Genomic DNA, 22,103 nt, shown 5'->3' on the forward strand with positions numbered 1-22,103 from the left:
TGAAAAAGAACAAAGAGTGAGCAAAGAAAAAACTTTTCATTCAGAGAAGTTAAAGGACCACTGCCTAAACTCCACATTTCAGGCAGAGATGAATATGAGAGGAACACACCTACTTTCTCCAAGAGAGCTGTTCATGCCAAGACTTTGGAAAAGGAAAATCTAAACATCTGGTAGCCACTGAAGCTACAGAAGGAAAGTGAAAAGAATTATCTTTCTATAAAGGATATCAGCAGTTAAAACTGTTTTGTCTCACTGGAGTAGTGCAGAGCTGCTGAGCTGGCCTGTAGGTCAGTGTCTTCATATTACAGATGAGAAATTCAGAGACTACTCAAACTATAACATCATGTAAAGAAACTTGATTTGTGGCCTTCATAAATCCAGTCTTCTGTTTAAATAAGAAAAGGGCTTTTGGATTGATTAACCAAGCCAAGAAGGGATTTGGAAATACCAGAGCAGAAACCTCTAGCATTGCTCTAGTTCAAAAAGATAATTGTTAAGTAAACAGAACTTTCAAAGCAAGAGCTTTGCTCTGCATAGCAAATAAGCACTTAATCAGGCATATAAATGGAAGAGAGGCATCTCAGGTATTTTCTGAAGGTAATTTAGGGGCACTTAGGACTGCTGTTATGGGCTTGAGCTGGTACCCTGACTAGATTTATAAAAGTGGTCAAAAGAGATTTTGATAAAGGAAGCGAAGGTTCTTCACAGCTACACAGAAGACTGAAGATCATCATGGAAATGCAAAAATTGCTAGGAAGCACTTCAGATTTGGTGATTTTTTTTTAATGTTTTCTAGTCCCACATTTGAGAAGCATGGAAAGGATCATGCTAAAACTGAAAAAGGATAGGAAAAATCTCAGAAGAAGCTGTGCAATACAGAGTTGAATTTTGCATGCATATATTTGAAGTTCTGTATTGAGAGAGAAAAGACGCAATGAGGAACACGAGGAAGTACTGGGAAGAGGATGCAAATGTTCTGAGGGGAATTGCTGTTCATTTCCTCAGCTGGTTGGTCTGCCTTCGGGTGAGTTACTCAGAAGATGCATCGCAAGTTCTGTCTCTGTAGCTGCAAGGGCTGTGATTAAAGTGGACTTCACGCACGTAATTTGCTCAGGTCTGTTGCCAGAGTAGGGCTGGTTGGGAGGGAGGGGTTGCCAGCTGGGCAAGAATCGTGGCAGCATGGGGACAGAGTGCTGCTGGAGGGCAGCTCTGTGCCCTGGCTGCTCTCCTCCCTCCCCTCTGCCCATGCTGCTTCCTTTAGCCAGCTGCCTCAGGACCACCCTTGGGCTCCGTGGGCTTTTGGGAACTGTCACTGGAGAAGGGAGCAGTGTGGATGTTCTCCATGGAAAGGACTTTGTGCACTTGCTGTCTACTAGTTCTCTAGTCAAAACTCAGCATAAATTCATTTATGTGCAGCTGAGGTGTGACTTCTGGAAGCCACTGCATCGTGTTCTGTCCCCTGCCATGAGTTTCCTGTTTGTAAGAGGTCACCACCAGTTTCCAGGAATATTTCACAGGAAACAGTTAGATATTTTTTCCTCTGTATACATCGGAAATATTTAGACTAAACACAGAAGTGATTTCCCTCAGCCTATTTTTTTTTTTTTTAAAGTGTTGTGGAGGAATGTAATCTCATCTGCAAAACAGGACAAAATTTGTCAAATGTGAATTTTTTCAATTTTGACTTATGCATCCATAAAAAGAAGCTATCAGAAGCTAACAGAATTTTCCTATTAACTTTTTACATTTCCAAATGGAAATAAATTGCATTTAGAGTCTCTCCCACAAATAAGTAAAGCCAAATTCAGTGGATAGATTGAATAATAAATTGCACGTTGCTTCAAGCAAAATATCTTTTGTGAAAAAAATGAATAATGAATATTAAAAAAGAGATAGACACAAACATTTAGGGCCAGTCTGAGACTTCAGTCCATACAAGAAAGGCATTTACCACCGATGTAGGATAATTCTGTGGTTCTTAAAATTACACTCTATTATATTGTGCCAATCATTTGCTAAATCTGCCATCAAAACCACATAACTCAATAAGAGACATTTTTTGTTTTTTTTACAGGCAGCAAACCTGTTATTTTCCTGACTTAAAGCCATATGGTCTCTCTCAGACTTTCCTCTGTGGCACAAATTCGCTTGTAATATTGAGATTAATTCTCTGTTCAGTAAATGCTTTTGAATCACACCTTTACCCACCTGTCATCCTGTGTCAAAAACGTGGCACTCCTGTATCTGCAAACATTTCATTCACCTTGGGTTTTTGAGTGATGCTCTCAGACTGCATTTTCCACAGATTTTATTTTTATTTATTCTTCAGTTTCATGTCTGTCTGTCTTGTGTTCAGTCTCTTGTGGTGAATGCACTGAAATGTGATTGTAATGGGTAAAGTCACCAGACTGCTGACCTGATTCATGGTAGATTTTCTGAAAATAGGTCAAATGCTCCCATTTTAATGGACAATAGATCAGAAACTCCTGCTCAGAGGCTCTTTGCATTGCCGTTATATGGTTGTGCTTTTGAATAGGTAAATATTGCTTTAGATTTTGTAATTAACTTTATTCTGATAAAAACTGATTTTCTGTCCATGTGACAAAAATGCCCTTAGGTTGTTTGTAAAATAGTTCATAAAAGACAGTTCTGTGTCGATTTTTTTTTTTTTTTTTAGAGTGTATTTTGACAGTGATGTGTTACCATTTCCAACCTCACACTGAAATAAGAAAGAATTAAGAAAGAAATAAGCAAGATTGTTATTTAAGGAGAAGACATTCCTTTTCTCTACATGTGTACACAGGGCTTTCCATAGCCCTTGGGGATGCCAGTCCTTTGCTGGAGCTTGTAAAGCCAACTGTACAACGAGAGTAATATGACATTGGAGGAGATTAAGGAACATAAATCAGTGTTTTATATTCCTGCTGACTTCTACCTTTTAATTGATACAGGTTGGAACTAATTTGGCTGCACACTTAAAATATTCCAAGACCTGTTCTTGTTCCTGTTTTCAGAGGTCTTGCCAGTGTTATGATAGAAGGATAGAAGTACAAATCACTGGCTTTACTTCCTGTCCTTTTTTTTTTTTTTTGCTATGTGAAAGCTGCTGACATTTCGAATGACAAATCTAGTTTCCTCCAGTTCTCAAAAGAGGAAGCCTGACTTCAGTGAGCATGTGAATTAGAAACTACTGCCAAATGGAAATGGTGTCTTTTAAGGTTAAAGCTTCAAAGAAGGGATTCTTTACTATCAGCACTGAGCTTACTACATAAGTAGCAGCACAAAGCCAGACAACGACCTTCAAATTTGAATATGCAGAAGGTACCTTTACTAGCAGGTGTCCCGACTCCCACAGGAAAAGAGGATTTGGCAGCCAAACTAAGGAAGTTCTGCTGTCACTCCCATGTCCATCAGAAAAGGAAAAGCTAAGAGAGGTAAAGAAGGGCAATGTAGGTGGGTGGCAAGGTGGAGTGAATTATTATTTTTACCCATCCTTTCATGTTCTGAGAGGAATAACTGGGTAGATAAATTAAGTAGCAAGCCACAGGGATACTTTTGTAACTCCTTTTACTTTGCTAAACCTAAAGTGGCAGGAATCAGGACTTCAGCATGTTTGTGAATTTTTAGAGATAAGGTCACCCATTAGGTTCACAGATAAAGCCTCTTGGTATCTGAAGAGGGAAAAATTCTTTTGTTCTAGTGAAACAGCCTGCACAGTTTCTCCCTATTTCGCTCTCCAGGGTTCTCTTTTTTGCAAGTTTTACTATGATTGGGATGCAAATTAAAAGACAGGGTGGGGAAACATAAATTATGACCTATGACAGAGCAGTTTAAAATAGAGTGAAATCTAAATGCAGGTGTAAATAATAATAATAAAAAAGCAGTATAAATAAAAGTCGAGGTCACTTTGAGTCAGTATGGTCATGATTTTTATTGTGAGAGTGACAAGGGACTCCTACAGAAGCACAGATTTCAACTGTGTTCATTGCTGCTCAAAGACAGCATATAACAGGTATCTGCTTCTAAGTACAGCCTAATTTTGCTCAACATCTTTACTGAAGAACATGTTCTGAAAGAATGTCATGTGTCTGAAAGAGGGAAGACACCATAGAATATACTGTCACAAAAGGAGTTGTGTCAGAAATGCTTTCGCTGATTCCAGTGCAAAGAAAAAAGTTTATATTTCCATCCTTATACCTTTTTTGCATAGATCTCTTTAGAGGTCATATTATTTGCAGTCCTCACTGTCTTTTTTATCCCCTTTTGATAAAAGTGTGTGTAATGAAAGAACAGTACTGATTGGCATTAAAGCAGAAATGTCTGGTGTTTTCTGAAAAACACCATATAATATTTAGGACATTTTATCACTATATGAATCACCTTTACTATCACAGAAGGAAGCAGTCAATTAGAAACAGACATCTGAAATTTTGAGTGACACCACAGAGAGTGGACCACAGAGAGTGGTAACATGAGAAAAAGCATAATGACACCCTTGTGCTGGGCTAGTATAATGCTGAGTACCAGGGCAACTGGGAGTCAGAAAAATGTTATTTGCCAAATAGTTTTTTAGTGGATACAGTTACAAGTAACTTTGAATGGCAAATAAATGGTTAGCAGATATTAATTCCAGAATCTAGGCAGCTGTCTGGTGCAACGTGATCTGTTTTGTAAGTAGTTTTCCATATGAAATGTCTTGCAGAAGGCTTTACAGCTGATCATCCTTTGTATAGGCACACACAGGAGGAGGCCAGTTGCAATATAATCCATATTTGGCACAGAGAGATGCAGTATAGGCAGAGGCAAATGCATTAGGGTCTACAGTAGAAGCAGACACTCGTAAACAGCAGCTAGTTAAGAGTTTATCAGCATGTCACTGCATCAGAAGCCCTGGAGTTTCACTAAGGCACGGTGGCATGTCGTGCCCTGTCAGGTTGGAGGTGCCTCACCCTGTGTGAGGTGAGGCTGTGACACTGCACACAGCACCCTGCTCTGCTGGGAGCAGCAGGAGACAGCCTGACACGGTGGTTCTTCTGTACATTCACATCACTGCTTACAGTTCTCAGAACAAAACCCTGACAAGAATGCCTGCTCTATATGACACACTACCTTTAGTAAGGTAAGGCTTTTGGGGACCTTGTCCTAAAAATAGAAAACAGAAATAAAATGTAAGGTAGTAATATGAAAAAGGCTGCCTTATCAGAAGACAGATGCTTTCACAACACCAAAGAGACAGCTGAGCAAAGGAGCAGTGTCTTTAACTGCTGCTGGACATTCCCCAATACGCATGTGCTGTGGTTGTACAAACTATGTGAGCTCATCACTCTTTCAGTGGCAGAAATATGACAGAACTACAGTGCTTACTATGCCAGTGTGAAAAAATATTCTTGTTTCCTTCCATCTTCTGTTAGTGCTACAGAACTTACCTTTTTTATCAGCACAAAAGTGCAAAGATTGTACAGCAATTATATGAAACAGATGCTTTCTATTTAGGTTTCAACTTGTGATCCCTCCATCATGATCACTGATTGTGCAGCTTAGGGCTCACTCTGAGTCTCACAGCTTTGCAATATTGCTCAGAGGTCATCTGGGTCAGAGTCAAAGTATGCAGAATGAGCAGGCTTCAGTTTGGCAGCTGCAAGTCTCTAATTGTCTGGTACCTGTATTGTTACAAAAAGTCTGGTGTCTGGTTCCAGGTTTCCTTATCTGTTTTCTCAGGACTGGAAGAGGATTCTTTACTCATGCTTGAAATCTTTCAAGGGCCTTTTGCCTGGGTTCTGGATTGCCAGGGGATTTAGACAGAAAGTACTGCTGAAATCCAGAAACTCAGACAATTGGAAAAGTCTTTGATCTAGTAAACTTTTCTTAAAAAAAAAAAAAAGAGCCTTTTTGTCAGTGCAGACTAGGCATGATGAAGACATTTGCTTTTTGAAAAGGGGAAATGTGATTCTGGGCTACATCAGAATCCCACTGACTGTAATTTTAATCCTCCTAACATTTATTGACATGGACCAACTTCTTGCAGTCTCTCTCAACTGCAAGTAGTGACCATCAAATTAAGCAATTGGCAGTTAAATTCAAAGCAGAAGGGGTAGAAGGCTTGTGAAACTTGGTGCCAGAGGACATTGAGGATTTTGGCAATTTTCAGCCTTTCAGGGAAAGGTCTAACTGGGAGAGAGACCTGTTGGTGGATTACTGCTCAAATGGCATCAGGATTAGGAAGTCTTCAAATCTGAAAGAATCAAGAGATTGGGAAAGTATTTAATCCACTTCTACTGGGTTTTATGCATCTAGTTCTGGATATTTTTAGTGCTAGAATATGGGGCGAGACAAATGCAATGTTCCTATATAATGAAATTTCTGAATCCCAAACTGCTTGTTATAAGGAGCACCCAAAAACCAGGGAATGTTGACAATATAGTCTTCCTGTTCTTTACTCTTCTGTAGGTCTCTGCTCTTTGACCAGTGCTGGGGCCAGGGTGTGGGGTCCTTCAGATCTCATACAGCTCATCTCATGCTCAAGAGCAGCAATTCAGGGTATGATCCAGGGTACTACTCTTCCACTCACCTTTTTATCAAGACTTTTCAGAGGCATCTTCTGGCATTTGCTACTACTTTTGATCTGTCCAGTAGTCTCCGTGGGTCATTCCAGAAAAAGGAAGTAAAAAAAAAGCAATTAAGAGAATGACTGTGATCATGACTTGGTTCCACAGCTACAAAGCTCTGAACCCTCCCACTATTCACAGTCTCACAGAACATGAGACCATTAGAATTGGTCTCAAAACGTTTCAAAACAGTTGTTTATACAAACAACTCTTTTTATCTTCAAAAAAATTTCTTTTTGGTCTAAATACTGCACCTACGATCACAAATTTCTGCTTATTATGTGGCTTAAAGTAAACAAATGACAATAGAAAAATTGCAGTAGGCCTTTTTTGCTTAATTTCCTGAAAATACAGAAGTGGCTTCTTGGTGGGACTTTCCAGACGTATGTACTTAAGTCAGTTTTCTCTGAAACCACAAAAATGTCTCAGAGTTTATGCCTGTTTGTAATTGTACATTTTAGAACATTTCTGATTCTCTGTTAGTCAGAACTTGATGAAATATTACAGGAATGTGTGCTTCAATTTTTTTTTTTTTTTTTTTTTTTTTTTAATGCTAAAGCTAACAAAGGAGGATCAAAAAATATCCAAGTCAGGCCTCTAAGATCTCTTTCAATAGTGACTTTTCTATTCAGAAGCCCAAACTACAATGAAAATTAAAGTAATGTATTCATGAAATGTTTAATCAAGAAAACAAATGTTTTAAATAATTAACTAGGCCTGTGTCATCCAAGGTCACCAACTAAACTTGTTGGAAAGTTCTTTTTTCTACCCGTATTAGTACCACATGCAAAATATATGGGAAAGGTCTACAGAAATTACCAGAATGGGAATGTAAAACACAATTTTAATAATGTCAGAACAGAGTGACTATTTTTTCCCATCTTCTACATTATGAAATTTATTAACATCTAGGCTTAAAAACACAGAAAATGTTTCTGAAGGTCCATGGTGACTTTTAATGACTTCAGAGCAACAAGGTAGCAAATGCCCAATTTCAGCACTCTCTGCATATCATGCTTTCAGTTTAAACTGGGTCATGGTGGAATGTGGCAGTTCCCTTATCCAACGAGGTCTGTGCATCTTTCACGTTGTCCACAAACATGTTGCAAGTAAGCTGCAGCCACGTTTTTATGGTTTCATGTCAGACACTGGAAATCTAATATGTGAGTGAGGAACTTTGTCCTCAACACACAAAAACCTGTTCCATGTCTTCAAAACTGCAAGTTTTCTGCAATGTGGCCACTTCCCTTAGTCATATGCATGTATTATTTCACTGAAGGAATGTAAAGCCTTTGCAAGGAGGCACAACCATAAAATCAGACAGTGGTTTGGGTTGGAAGGTACCTTAAAGAGTTCCAACCCCCCCGCCATGACCAGGACACCTTTCACTAGACCAGGTTGCTCAAAGCACCTTCCAACCTGGCCTTGAACCCTTTCAGGGGTGGGTCATGTAATTTTACCAAAGAGGCTGCTAGATTAGATGGCAGGGATTTATTATACTAAATGTAAAATACTCACTAGCTTGCTCCTGTAGCTGTACTCTAGAAATGCTTTCTAGAAATCCTTTTCATGTGACCCACTGAAAGGAGTTCCTGGATTCCTTTAACAAAAAGGCATTAGACTATGAAAAACTCTAGATTTGAATGGGAAAATGGAAGAATGTAGGTAGAACTTCAGAACCATGTGGCTGTACTGTGGAAGAGCATAACAAGTGGCAGTCTAGGGAATATTAATATCTAATAATTGAAGTAAGTCTGCATCTGAATTGATACATAAATTTTGGAATGACCAAGGTCTAGTTTTCAAGAGGATCACACAGAATACAATCCAATAAAGGCAGAAAGAAAGGAACTTTAAACCAGGAAGGAGAGACATTAATTTTTTTTTTTTTTTTTGGGGGGGGTGTTTTGTGGATTTTTTTTACTTTTTTTTTTGGGGCGGTGTTGTTTGTTTTGGTTTGGTTTTGTGGGGATTTTTTTGTTGTTTGTGGTTTTTTTCATTTTTTGTTTCTCTAAATAGCACAAGGGAAATAGCAGCTGAGAGAATTAAGTCTTAGAAACTTTCAGGAACTGGCATGGAAATTGATCAGTTGTGAATGAATGTACTTCTCAGGGTTGGGTGGAATTTAATGGAGGAAGAGGTGAAAGCACAGTCATTTATGATTGTAATTTATGATTCTAATAATAATAATATAGGAATGCTTACATTCATTTTGCTGTGTAAGGACATAGAGCTATTAGAGAATGCCCAAAGGTGGGCTGTGAAGCTGCTGAAGGGTCTAGAGAGGAAGGTAAATGTGCAGCATCTGAACAACTCAGCTTGTTCAGCCTGGACAAAAAAGGCTCTGGGAGGCTGCATACAACTTCCTCATGAGGAAAAGTGGGGAGGCAGACACTGATTTCTTCTCACTGGTGACCAGTGACAGGACCCAAGGGATGACATGAAGCTGTGTCAGGAGAGACTTAGGCTGGATATCATGAAAAAGTTCTTTACCCAGAGGGTGGCTGGGCACTGGAACAGGCTCCCCAGGGAAGTGGTCACAGAATCAAATCTGTCAGAGTTCAGGAAGTGTCTGTACAATGCTCTCAGGCACAGGGTGTGACTCTCAGGGCATCCAGTGCAGGGCCAGGAGCTGGACTCAATGACCCTTGTGTGTCTCTGCCAAATCAGGATATTCTATCATTTCATGATCTTAGCTCTTGCTAGTAACCTCTAATTGTTGATAAAATTCCAAGCAAAACCTGAACAGAAGGTCAGGTCTCTGGCCAGAAAACTTGAACCATATTTATAGACTATGGTTTCAGTCATGTTTCTAAGCATTTCAGAACAAACTACTCTGGTTTTTTTGGCTATTTTACAAGTATTTTGAGAGTATTTGTACAGAAACTTTCTAATTCATCTGTTCTATGAAAAACAAAAGAAAGCTTATTTTGAAATTCAGGACATCTTACAGCTCTATTTGTTGAAAAGGTGTCTGAAGTAATTAAGAAACAGGTAATCCGAATTCAGAAAAATACAATGCAAATTTGTGTTTCTAAAATGAAAAAAGGAAATATTTTCTTGAATTTGCAAAACAACCTTTATTCAAATCTATACATTTTTCCTAGGTGTCTTGATAGAAATCTGCTAGCAGGGTGTTGATATTAGATTTTGGCCTCTACATGCACAACATGTAGGAGGAAGGGCAGGAAGCAAGTAGACTAAAAATGGATATATATTTGAATAGCAAAGGTAGAGCTGATTCCTAAATACAAACTTTGGGAATATTAAAAGTGGACTTAGGAAGACTTTACTCAGGGTGTGTTGGAAGGGAAGCTTCTGAAGCCAAACTGAGGCAGCTTGTAATAGACCATTTGTATAAATGAGTCTGAATTTGTAGCTATCCAGCTAAACCAAATGGAAAGAGACCCCCAATCTATGAAGAAAAACGCTGTGAGCACTTGCGCCCCTCTTTATCACCGAGCTCCTGAGCTTCTTGGTAGCAGCTGCAGAGGTGACTTCAGGGAATATTATGCTTCTTCTGGGTCTTACCTTTCTATTAGTTTTTTTTTTTGGGGGGGATTGGGTCTTTTTCTAATAGAGAAGTCCAGAGAGGGTTGTGATTCAGAGAACAGCTGCTTCTTTGATTCGCCTCTTCCTGTTCCCACTCCAGGGCTGCCGTACGTAAGCAGAAGGGCAGAAGGGCACCGGCAGGGTCGCGGGCAGGGAGGGGTGGGAGCCTGCCCGGAAAGAAGGAGAGCTTTCCTCTAAACTCGGCTGGAAAGACACTTCAGGATACCTGCTTCTTTCTGCATTCAATTCCAAGAGGAGTTCGGCTTGCATTATTGAGTTAACCTGAATAAAGATTTCTGGACATTGAGTAATTTCCCTATTTCTAAGTAAGGAAGCAAGAGGAAATAGTGTCATTTTTCTAATGGCTTCTACATTTTAAAAATGTCTATGAAAATTCTCAGCAGAGTTAGTAAGGGAACACACACTAATTGTTCAGAATTAGAAATCATCTAAAAATCCTAATAAAAATCAGGATTGGAATTTATATCTCACTAAAAATATGGGCTTCACCAACACCTGGAATCCAGTCTGCATTTGACTACTAGCACTAGGCAGAATTGTTTAATTTAGTTTTCTATATACAGCCTGTAGGTTAGGAGCAGTGGACAGTACTCTGCAATTTTAGTGATTGTTGTCTGTTTACCATAATTACAGAGATATTTTAAACTTCCACATTTTGTTGTAGACATAATATTAGGTAGGGAATAGCAGCAGAACATTTTGAGTAATCTGTTATTGTGGACACATCCTGAAGACAGGCTGATGCTATATTTAGTCACTATAGTCACTTTAGTGGTTAACTGTGACTAGAGTAAGGATGTTATTTTATGTTTTGTGTTTGAAGTTGCAAATGTTGATTTTTTCTGTCTGAAATTGCTCAGTTGAAGAAATAATAACAGTTTTAATTCAAAGCTGTGCATATGTACAAACAGAGATTTTTCCTTTTGCTTTCTAGCAGCTAGTTTATATGTAGTTCAATTTAATCCAGTGAAGTTTCTCCTGAAGCAAACTAGCTGAACAATACAAAAAGTATAAATTCACACCCAACTTCAGTGTAAAATGTATAAGGGATATATCCCTAATATTTTTTTAAATGTTTGTATGTGTATGTTTAAATGTGTATGTGTCCAGATCATGTCTCCTAATCTTGTTCTCACTAAATAGAATCAAAGAGCGAACACTGTAAAGGAGAGAATTTCAAAAAAACCCACACAGAAGTTATTCAGCAGGTACATTTAATAATATAATTCTCTAGAAAAAGAGCTGTATAACTTAAAAAAAACCCCTATCCAACAACTTTTCTGAAGTGGTAATATTCCTAACTGAAAAGATCTGAGGTAGCATTTTAGGTTAAGCTATGGCTGGCATAATCTCCATTTAGTTTTGTGCCTACTGTAAGTATTAGCAGCAAATGCAGACTCTGTTCAGAGAAGTTCAGGAATTCCTTTTGAGCAGGGTCAGGAGGAATGGAGGGAGGAAAATAAGGGAGGAAGCTGTGTCATGCTGTTTCCTCTGTGCAGGACAATACAGTTGGCAAATTACAAATACATTTAGTAAATCACAGACATTACTTGCAAAAAGCATAGGTAATCTGTGAAACAATTTTGGGCTAAGGGTAAAGTTCTGTTTATAGCAAAGATTCCATTTATTGCACTGAAGCCACAAAGGTACCCTGAAATTTTGCAGCTAAAGTTTACAGAGATGTGTGATTAATAAATGTTGATTTAATTTTATTATATATGTGGACTCAAAATCTTTATAATGTCTTAATATGCAGAGCCTGAACCTTTATAATGTCTTATGGTTCAATGGCAATATTTTTGATAATCTGCCTTGTTGCTTTTAGGAGGATGTACAATGTGTGCCTTCCTTAGGACAAAAAGGAGCACCCAAAAAATCCTCTGGATTCCTAAACCAAAATTCAACATAAGAAAACTTAGAGAAATATAAATTTGACAGCCATCAGTCAGTGCTTCCAGACCTTAATTTTCCCATCTTTCATGACCTTTCTGCAATTTCCCTTCCTGCTTCTCTGCTAGTAGAATTGTTCCTAATCCACAATAGATGAAAGCAGGAGGTAAATTCAAGTGTCAGCTAAAGGAGTCTGCCTGTTTTTAACACTGTGAGTTAGGGAGTGCTCCAAGGACCAGCCACCTTGAAAATAAAAGAGGAAATGTACTTGGAGATTTAAAATTTAAGTGACAGTACAAGAATTGCAAATTTCTCCTGCATTTTTTCAGAAGAGTTCTTCTGCTTTTTAAGTCACATAGGTACACCTGAAAATTTTACCCTTTGTTAGTAAGAAATGATTAATGTTTCTCAGGGATCCAAGCATGTTACTTATGAAAAAATCCTAGACATTTCAGGAGCATAATCTGTGTTTTCTAGCTTGTGATAGGTACATAAATCCAGTGACCACTCTAGAGATGGTCTGACATATCATCCCTTAAATGCAGCACATAGCATTTCAAGTCCTCAATACCAATTGTTTTACCCAGTCTCCATACCCACTCTCCTTTTTGTTTTTTCATGGTCCATCTCATTTATTGCAATTGGCCAGCAAGCCAATGTCTACCCACTGCCAGCTGTTAGAAGAAAAGAAAGTCAAGAAGCATCCATACTGAAGTGTTTCTCTCTCTTTCATGAAAACAGTTTGCATTCTACACAAAAAATTCTTTCGTGGTGTAAGGGAATTGACGTCAGTACTGTTACACCCAGGATGATTTTGGCCCTGCATATCTATTATGCAATGCTTTCAGATGCACAGTTCTATGATGAACAAATGACTGCCAGATGTGAGAGTAGTATTTCCCCCCTTTTTTTTTGAGATCTGTGAACAAATTCTCATGTGTGGACTGTGAACCTCCTCGGTGTATGTATGTGTATGTACTCTAAGAATTCCATAGAAAATATTTGAAAATGACTACATAAGAAAGAATAACAAAAGAAGCCCTACATTTGTTGGTCTTAAAAAAAAAAAATTAAATAAAGCTCTTATGATTATCTTTCATACATGTGATACAGGCTCCTCCTTCCTTCCTGCCAGGCAGAAACTGATAATGTCTACCAAAATACTGACCACATCCAGCTTTGGGAGAGAAGCCCCTGGAAAAAAGAAAAGAAATAATTTATAATTTGGCCTTCTCCCAAAGTCATGATAAAAAGCTTTATAAAGACACCTGTAGTTAAAGATGGTCAGGGTCACAGGATGTGTGGAAGAATCCAGTGGCTCAGAGCCATCTGTTGGCTTTCCAAGTATATCCACAATTGTTTTTCAATTAACCATAGTAAAAAATATGAAGTTTTCAAAGCTGTATTTCAGCACTTAAGCATGTAAGGACCTAAAAGCTTTGTATATTCATTGTTCCAATGGATTTAATCTTGATTTCATGAGAATAGGTAACTGCAATGTCATGCTTTGGAAGGGTACTGCACCAAATTCTGGTTTACTTCCCTCATGTGTTTTTCCACTCTTTATGATAAAGGTTTTGGATTCCTAGTTCTTCTTGGAAAGATCTTCCCACCTAAATAGCTTACTTTTCAGCTGCTTCTGTGGGATTAATCTCAGGTTTCTGTCTTCCTCTCCAGTAAAGCTAGGAAAAAATTGTAAAAGCTCATAGGAAGTAATAAGAACAGGTGAAACTTCAAAAGGGTCACTTCAGAAGGATGGCTCAGGCACAGAGAAACTTAGGTCTGATACAGGAAGTCACAGTTGCTGCTGCATGTATATTTTCAGGCAGAATGTATCTTGAATAAAGCAGTTTCCTTGTGAATAAGGATTCAGTATTTATTTCTCTACCTTTGGCTGCAGACAGAAATGAGTCCTTCTTCTGACAGACAGGAAGCAAGATTCCATATGAAGCAATACTCATCTCCTAGTCATGCCCAAACACATTTGGGGATGGTGGGGAGGAAAGACTGGGGGAGAGCAACAAAGTCTTTTCCCTGGCAATAAGAGACTTAGCTTGGGAGAACCAAAGCAGCAAAGTCAACAGGAAGGAAGGGTGCACAGAACAGAATTGCAGAAGCAGAAACAGTCCCTAGTGGAGGATCACTTTTGGATGGCTCAGCCCGTTTTATTTTTAACCTTACAAACACAGAGGACTGAAAAGCATGGAAAAACAGAAAAGCTCTGACAAAAGGCCAAGATGCCTAGAGTGGAAACAATCTTGAGATCTGTTTCTAGTCAGAGCTGCACATCTGTATGCGTAACAAAAGCACTACCCTGCTCATCACAGAATTTACTGCATAGACTGATCCAAGCTGAGAGCATCAGAGGAATTGTGGATGGAGGCAGAGCACTCGAGCTGGGGGAGCTGGGGAGTTGTGTAACACCTGCTTGCAATACTGCTGGCGCTAGCCACCGCTCCGGCTCCGTCACTTTCCAAGTTTTCTGAAATTGTATAATATAAAAGCCTTAAGACAAAAGGACTGGTGTTTCTGCAGAATTCCCTCTCTCTTATTCACAGCCATCATACACCAACCAATTTCTGAGATGGTGTATTCAGTATCCTATGGAACTCTAATGAACTCAATGAAGTTATTTAGGGTATAAATCAGACTCAGTTTTGCTCTCTTTCCTTGAGATTTCATATGCTTATTACCCTCAAAGCTAGCTGGTCCCTCCTCCTTTTATTTCTGCAACTCATTTCCCACAGCTGTAGCATTTATTCAAAATCCTTGGCTCTTGTTTTGCCTCTCATTCTGCTGCCTGAATAATGTGATCCTCTAGAGTATACTACTTTAAAACTGTTGCACACACCAGATGAGAGATATTTTTGCACCTCTTTTCCAAGGCCAGATTAGAAATAAGATTATTTCTGTTTAGATAGCTAAAGACTGATCTTTCTCTTTTTTTCATTTTTTTCCTTGAGCATGGATCTCTCTTTTTCAGTACACACATTGAAACACAGTCTGTGCCATAATTTTTAGGACTTCAAGCAGGGTGTTGAATAGGAGCCAGGGTATTATTTATTAAGACAGTCTGGCCACTCAGTGAGGTAAAAGCAAGTAATTTGCTTTGTCTATAATGCCCCTTGATGTTATTTCTGTTTGTCATGCTAATATTGTTCTAGATCTCTGCTGTGTCAGAGCAGACAGGAAACTAGTCGAGAGTGGTGTGTCCTTGACATAAATTACATTTAGAAACAATAAAAAATAATTACTTTGAACATTCAGTAAGAGCATTAATTGTTAATTTCTGAGGTCCTTGTGGAGATGGCTGTTTTTAGAATGACTACCATTGAAGTAAAATTAACTAACCACAGTTTCTTGTCACCTCTGTTTAAATTCTGGAAGGAAAATGTCCAAGATTCAGGGAGCAGACAAGCCTTCATTTCAAACAGAATCAGAGAATCTTTGAACAAGATAATGATTTGGGTTGGAAGGGCCCCTAAAATTATCTCATTCATTCCAAGCCCCCTGCTATGGGCAGGGATCTCACTCACTATATCTGGTTGTTTAGAGCCCCTTCCAACCTGCCACAAAACACTTCCAGGGATGGAGCGCCCACAATCCCTCCAGGCACTGTTCCAGTGCTTCACCATCCTCTGAGTAAAGAATTTCCTCCTGACACCTAATCTAAATTTGCCCTCTTTAAGTTTAAAACCTTTTTGCTGTCACTATTTGCCTGTATAAAAAGTCTCTCCACTTTTTATAATAAGGTACTAAAAGGTGCTGTGAAGTCTCCTGAAGTCTCTCTTCTCCAGGCTGAGCAGCCCCAGCTCCCTCAGCCTGGAGAGGTGCTCCAGGCCCTTGGTCATCTTCATGGCCTTCATCTGGACTCTCTCCAACAGGTCCCCATCGTTCTTATGCTGAGGACCCCGGAGCTGGATGCAGCACTCCAGGTAGGACATTCTGCACTCTTACAAGGGCAGAGTAGGGGTCCAGAATCCCCTCCCTTACCCTGGCCAGCTGATCACACTGCTTTTGGGGCAGCCTGGGATGTGTCTGGCCTTCTGGGCTGAACAGTGAGTGCACACACTGTTGGCTCATGGCCAACTTTTCTTCAAACAGTAATATAATAACATAACAAATACTTAGCTTTAAACATAAGGATTGAAATCTCAGTCCTTTCATCTTTTTAACCACATTTCATCAAAACAACTTTGTAGGATAACTTCTGATATTTTTCCTCTGAATTTATTATTTTTATATATTACAGAATCGCAGAATCATTTAGGTTGGAAAAGACCAAGATCATCGAGTCCAACCTTTGACCTGTCACCAACTTGTCCAGTAGACCACAGCGCTAAGTGCCATGTCCAGTTGTTTCTTGAACACTTCCAGGGATGGTGGCTCCACCTTCATGGAGGATTTCTTCCTGCCTGGTGTTCATCCTGAGCCTCCCCTGGCACAGTTTGAGACTACGTCATCTTGTCCTGGCACCCAGCAGAGGCTGAGTCCCACTTCACTACAGCCTCTTTTCAGGGAGTTGTAGAGAGCAATAAGGTCTCCCCTGAGCCTCCTTTTCTCCAGGCTAAACAATCTCAGCTCTCCCAATTTGTCCTCATGGGACTGACTCTAGATCCTTCACCAGCTTCATTACCCTTCTCTGGACATGCTCCAGCACCTCAATGTCTTCCTCGAAGCAAGAGGCTCAGAAGTGGCCACAGCAATGCTTCAAGTTCCAGATGGAAGTTCAAACTGGAGTTTGCTTTCTAACTAGTGTTAATACTTTGGCTTGACATGTGTTTGCCTGGTTTCTGAAAATATGTTTCAGTTAAGGACTGACCTATAGTGCTAAGTTCAGAACGAGGACTTGCAGCGTAGTTTGCCAAAATAAGAGCTGGAAATGACACCTGTCAGTTTTTGTCCATACATTCTTTTATTTATCAATAAGATGTATATATTGACATTGAAACATTTTACACACAAACAAACGTATACAAACACGCATATACATTTAGGAGGCGTGACAATGTACACTTTTTTGCTAACTGTAACCATTATTTGGCATTGCAGAGATCTGGCTTAGTCCAGGACAGAAAGGTCTGTAACAGTTTTCTTCTCTGCTACCAGGAGGATTCTCTTGTAAGATTCTAAAATTTGCTATAAGTTTGATCCCTTCTGTGGTGCCTGGTGAAATCTGACAGCAATCAATTGTTGTTAGCTATTGGCCAGTTTTTAAACTGTAGCAGTGGTGTAAGATGCCTTAGGGCATTCTTTCATCTCATGTGCTTTAGCAAAAACGGAACATGAGACAGTACAAACAATAAAGATATCCCCTTTAACTTGCTAAAGAGTGTCTTTTAAATTTGGAACAGAGTCTCAGACTAAATGTTTCTCATTACCATTGTCAATACAAAGCTAATGTTGAAGACAATGGTTAGAACATTAATCATGTGGAGAGTGGAGGAAATGTCCTAGCTAAACTGAGTAAGCAGAGGCATTCTGGAGACTGTTTGCTCTAGGAGTTAGTCACCCTTCCACAGTCACAGAGCTGGCTTCTACTAACATAGAGATAGCTGGCTGTGGGGTTGCCTATTTTTAGTAGGAATGCATAAAGATGACTAACACTGCATCATGCCTTGGAGTGAACACGTAGCATTTGTCAGAAATACATGTTCAACAGAGTTTAAGAAATACCATGAGTGACTATATCTATGTCTAATGAATTTCTCATAGAGAGGAAGTGACTGAGCACACAAGGCAACTTCTCCATACAAAGAATTAATGAATTTTGTGAGCACAGAGGAAGAAATGCATCTCTCTTAAAATGATCATCAAGGAAAATAAAGTAATGAAATAAGCCAGAAAGACCATCACACTCCAAATTGTCCTGCTATCTATCATGATGGCTGTGAAGTCCAGTGGAAATGGGTGTACATATGAGATCAACCAAATCTCTGTGGGGAGGACAGGATATGAGAACTGTGACCTTTGTTTTAAGTATTTGAAAGATGTAAAACATGTAAGGCTGTAAGATGAGGTGCTGAAGGAGATGTCAAATACATTTTTTCATGCTATTCTATTTTTTATCACACAGAAGAAATATGATTGTGACAACAATCAGTGGATGCATAGAACTGGAGAAAGAAAGACAAAACAAGTATAAATAGCAAGGAAGCCCCATAATTGTTCCTCCTCCATGTATACACACCATACATCTTTTCAACAGTCATCAGGGGTGTTGAAGCTCAGTTCTAGTGCACAAAGATGTATAGCAAGTACTCAGTCCACTTGCATAAATATCAGAATTTAGCACGGTAAAGCACTCAGCCAACTTGTAGGACAACTTAAAGAGAAAAAGGAGAAAAATAAAAGGAGTGAGCTAATTCAGAGCAAGGAGACTGTCAAGCAAATGAAAATATTCTTTCTCGTGTGTAAATCATGTGCAGATTTCTTTCTATTGCTGAAGTGTGTTCACTTATTTCATTAATTATTTTAGGAGGAATATTTTATCACCAACAAGTACTATCTACATAAATGAGCTTGCCCTCCACACCCTGGCATACTACACTGTGGGTAGTGCAGTACATGAGAATCCATGGTGGCATGATGACCTTTGCATTTCTAGCTTGGCAGGCTTGCTTGAAACTGACTTGGTTGAGCTACTATTGAAATAATAAAACATAATCAACAGAAAATAAAGACTCACAGATCCCTAAGAGCTATATGGAGCTTCCACACAGTGAGGGCTCTGGTTAGAAATTGAAGCTGGCTAAGCAACATTTGTTGAAAGGGCTGGACAGAAATTCTGCCTCAGGTTGTATTCCACGCAATTCAGTGACTTTTGTACCCTGATAAAAGTAGATACTAGAGAGAATGTAGCCTGTAAAATCCACAGCACCATCATGTCAGTTTTGATGTTTTCCATTTACTGTGAAGGGTCCTGAAAAGGTCCTAAATATTAATTTTCTTTTCTTTTTTTCCCTCAGAAACAGCATCAGCCATCCTCTCTATAAGCAAAAGTATAGTTAATCATTAAGTCAAGGATGCTTCTGTTTGAAATTACATAAATATGCCATCTTCAAAACCAAAAAAAGATGAGATACCGATTGTCACAGATGTGCATGGATAATGGAGGTCTTCTCATTAGAATCATGGATTTGTTAAGGTTGGACCAGACCTCTAGGATCATCAAGTCCAACTTAAACTAACACTGTTGTATTCACCATTAAGCCACATCCCCTAGTGCCTCATCTACGTGCCTTTTGAACACTTCCAGGGATGGTGATTCCACCACTTCCCTGGGCAGCCTGTTCCAATGCATGATCACACTTTCAGGGCAGATTTTTTCTCCTAATATCTGACCTAAACCTCCCCAGTGTAACTTCCATAACTTCCATTTCCTCTTGTCCTGTTGCTCGTTCCCTGGGAGAACAGACTGACTTCTGCCTCGTTACAACCTCTAGAATCATAAACTGTGGTTGGAAAAGACCTCTAAGATCATCAAGTCAAAGTGGTAACCCAGCACTGCCTTGTTCACCACCAAACCATATCCCAAAGGGCCACATTAGGGGCCTTGAGAGCTACATAGGAGGCACAGGACAGTGCATTGTAGAGTTGAACCCACTCTGTGTGTTACAGACCATGTGTGGAAGAGCAGACAGCCAATGAAATATCACTGTAGGTTTTCCAGCTGTCTGACATGACTCCACTGGAAAAATAAAGGGAAGAGATATATTTTACAATTGTCTCATCTTTGCAGCTGGTTATGTCTCAGCTACTGCACATAAAGTGGGGCTTAAGAGAGCAGACATACCGTCTTTCCACACAGGAGAAAGATGACCAAACACAACAGAGACTGAAAATAGAGCTCAGGCAATGAGTCACTCATTTGTGACATTCTCTGCTATGGCATGGGAAGAAACTTCAGCATATTCTTTTCCTCTAATGTTCAGCTGTGAAGCTAATTTCAAATGAAGCCACACACATATCTGACACACCCAAACCCATACCTCATTATGAGGGGTGTCCTATGTTTTAGACCCAAATTAGCATCAGTCATGTAAGGGCACAGTGTCCTCATTTCAGTTATAGTAAATTACTGCATGAGAAACACTGAATCATAAAGTTCAGATTTAAAGCCTTTATAGTTAATTTTTATTCCCTTGTCCTCTTTGTCTGTATGTTCATTTTAAGATTTCGACTATGTCATCAGGCTTTATTGCAAAAGCTCCCTAAGCCTTTTTGGGAATAACTCTTTCCTTTATAGAATTTAAATCAGTAAATAATATATTTTGTAAGCAACCTTCTGTAAAGGCCTTGTACCAGAAAACAATTTTTTTTATACTTTATAATCAGTAGGAAGTGATAGCATATGAACTCACTTTTCAATTATCAAAGAAAGTTTTACAAATACCAGGAAAGCACAAAAATTTTTTAAGAACAATTCTAGGGCACAGTATTCTACTTTTGAAGAAAAATAAATCTATTCACTATTTGTCACTTACTTATTGTCTTTGCTTGTTTTTTAGTTTGTTTTTGTTCTGTTTTCTGAAAAAAATATTTATGAAAGCCACTTTTCTAAATGGCATTCATTCTGGAGAATTTTCTTTATTTGTTGCAGTTATTTTTATGTCCTTTTTTTGGAAGGGCTTAGACACTTCATATCTATCACTTACATCTATCCTTCAGTACAGCCATCTCTGAGGGGCAATACAGAAACCATTGTAGTAGCAAAAATATTCACAAATGGATTAAATAATAACTCCACTTTTATTACTTCTGCCCTAATAACATATTAGTTGTTTAGATGATTGCATACTGAGAAACATCTGTCAGCACTGTCTTTTAGTAAGTCAAAATCTGTAAAAGTAGCTGGTGTCATCTTGCTTTAAATGCTATTCGTCAATTTTGTCATCTTTCCATAAATCTCTGAATGTCCAACTTATGAAGAGACCACTGTAAACTTGAATAGCTGTGATTTTCTAAGAAACAGATGAACTGGAGAATGTAGGAGAGAAGGGACTATTTTCCCAAGCTGTGCACATTCTTAATAGGCATATATAATTCTGGGTCCTGCTGTTTGCTTCTTTTTGTTTTAAACAAGTCTTTGTTCCTTTTTCTGACACTAAAACTATGTCAGATGCAAGGAGGGGACCAAGCTGACAGCTTCAGATACCATCATCTCTGAGGATGCTTAGTGACTCAGAGAAATACAGTAAAAGTGGTTCTACACTGCCTGCCAGCTCTCCTTTAACCCCATTAGAAAAACTATGAAGTGTTTACAACGGGGCCAAGGAGACAAACAGGGAAAGCAGAAAGAAGCTTGATTTTCTTGTTCTTACTGTCTTTAGCAGTAAACATTTTGGAAGAATTTTATTGAATTGTAATTTATTGATGTATTGAATTCATTTGCTGCCATCCTTTTTCTCAGTGAATAATACAGAGCTGTGCAGGATTCAGGTATATTGTAAAATCAAAGAAAAAGCATCAGCTGAAATACAACTACATTTTTGCCTTAAACACATATGGTTGACACTACTAAACATAATGCATCCCTGAGTCATACAGAATGGCAAAACACATTTATTTTTCTCTATATTTTATATTTGTTTATGTTAGCTTTTGACAGCATTTTTGTTGCTTCTCATATAAAGTCTGTCCCCCCTGTTGTTTGTGGATCTTTCAGACAGCACAAAGGATCTTAAGGACAGGGTTCTGAGTCATACTCCACCTTGAAATATCCTAATTTTCTTTTTAAGGATCTGAGATTTCAAGAACTCTGATACTTCATGTAACAAATAGTAACTTTAAATGCACAAAAGCTACTAGAATGATACATTGTGTATGGCTTGTGCTTTTTCTCATTCTACTAAATCAATTTGCATAGTCAGAGCCTAATATAAACATGTATTAATTAATCTTGAATGCTCACCTATGAGATCAGTCAATATTGCTCTTCCTTTCTCCCACCATAGGAGAATAAAGGTCAAGAAATATCTTCCAAACCTACAACATATTTAATTAAATTCTCAGGCTTAGGAAATTTGCTCAATT

The 22,103-nt window shown here is 38.8% G+C and overlaps 1 long non-coding RNA gene across 1 annotated transcript; it reads left to right on the top strand.

Annotated features, from left to right (window-relative positions):
- Positions 1 to 855: 855 nt before the first annotated feature.
- LOC108961254 (uncharacterized) lies at positions 856 to 20,553 on the top strand. The gene is made up of 3 exons (XR_001989478.3): positions 856 to 1,114; positions 15,953 to 16,003; positions 16,321 to 20,553. It is a non-coding gene; the product is annotated as an uncharacterized LOC108961254 (long non-coding RNA).
- The last annotated feature ends 1,550 nt before the right edge of the window (positions 20,554 to 22,103 follow it).

The sequence above is a fragment of the Serinus canaria genome, chromosome 5, assembly GCF_022539315.1.
Source record: "Serinus canaria isolate serCan28SL12 chromosome 5, serCan2020, whole genome shotgun sequence".
In the NCBI taxonomy this organism is placed as follows: Eukaryota; Metazoa; Chordata; class Aves; order Passeriformes; family Fringillidae; genus Serinus; species Serinus canaria.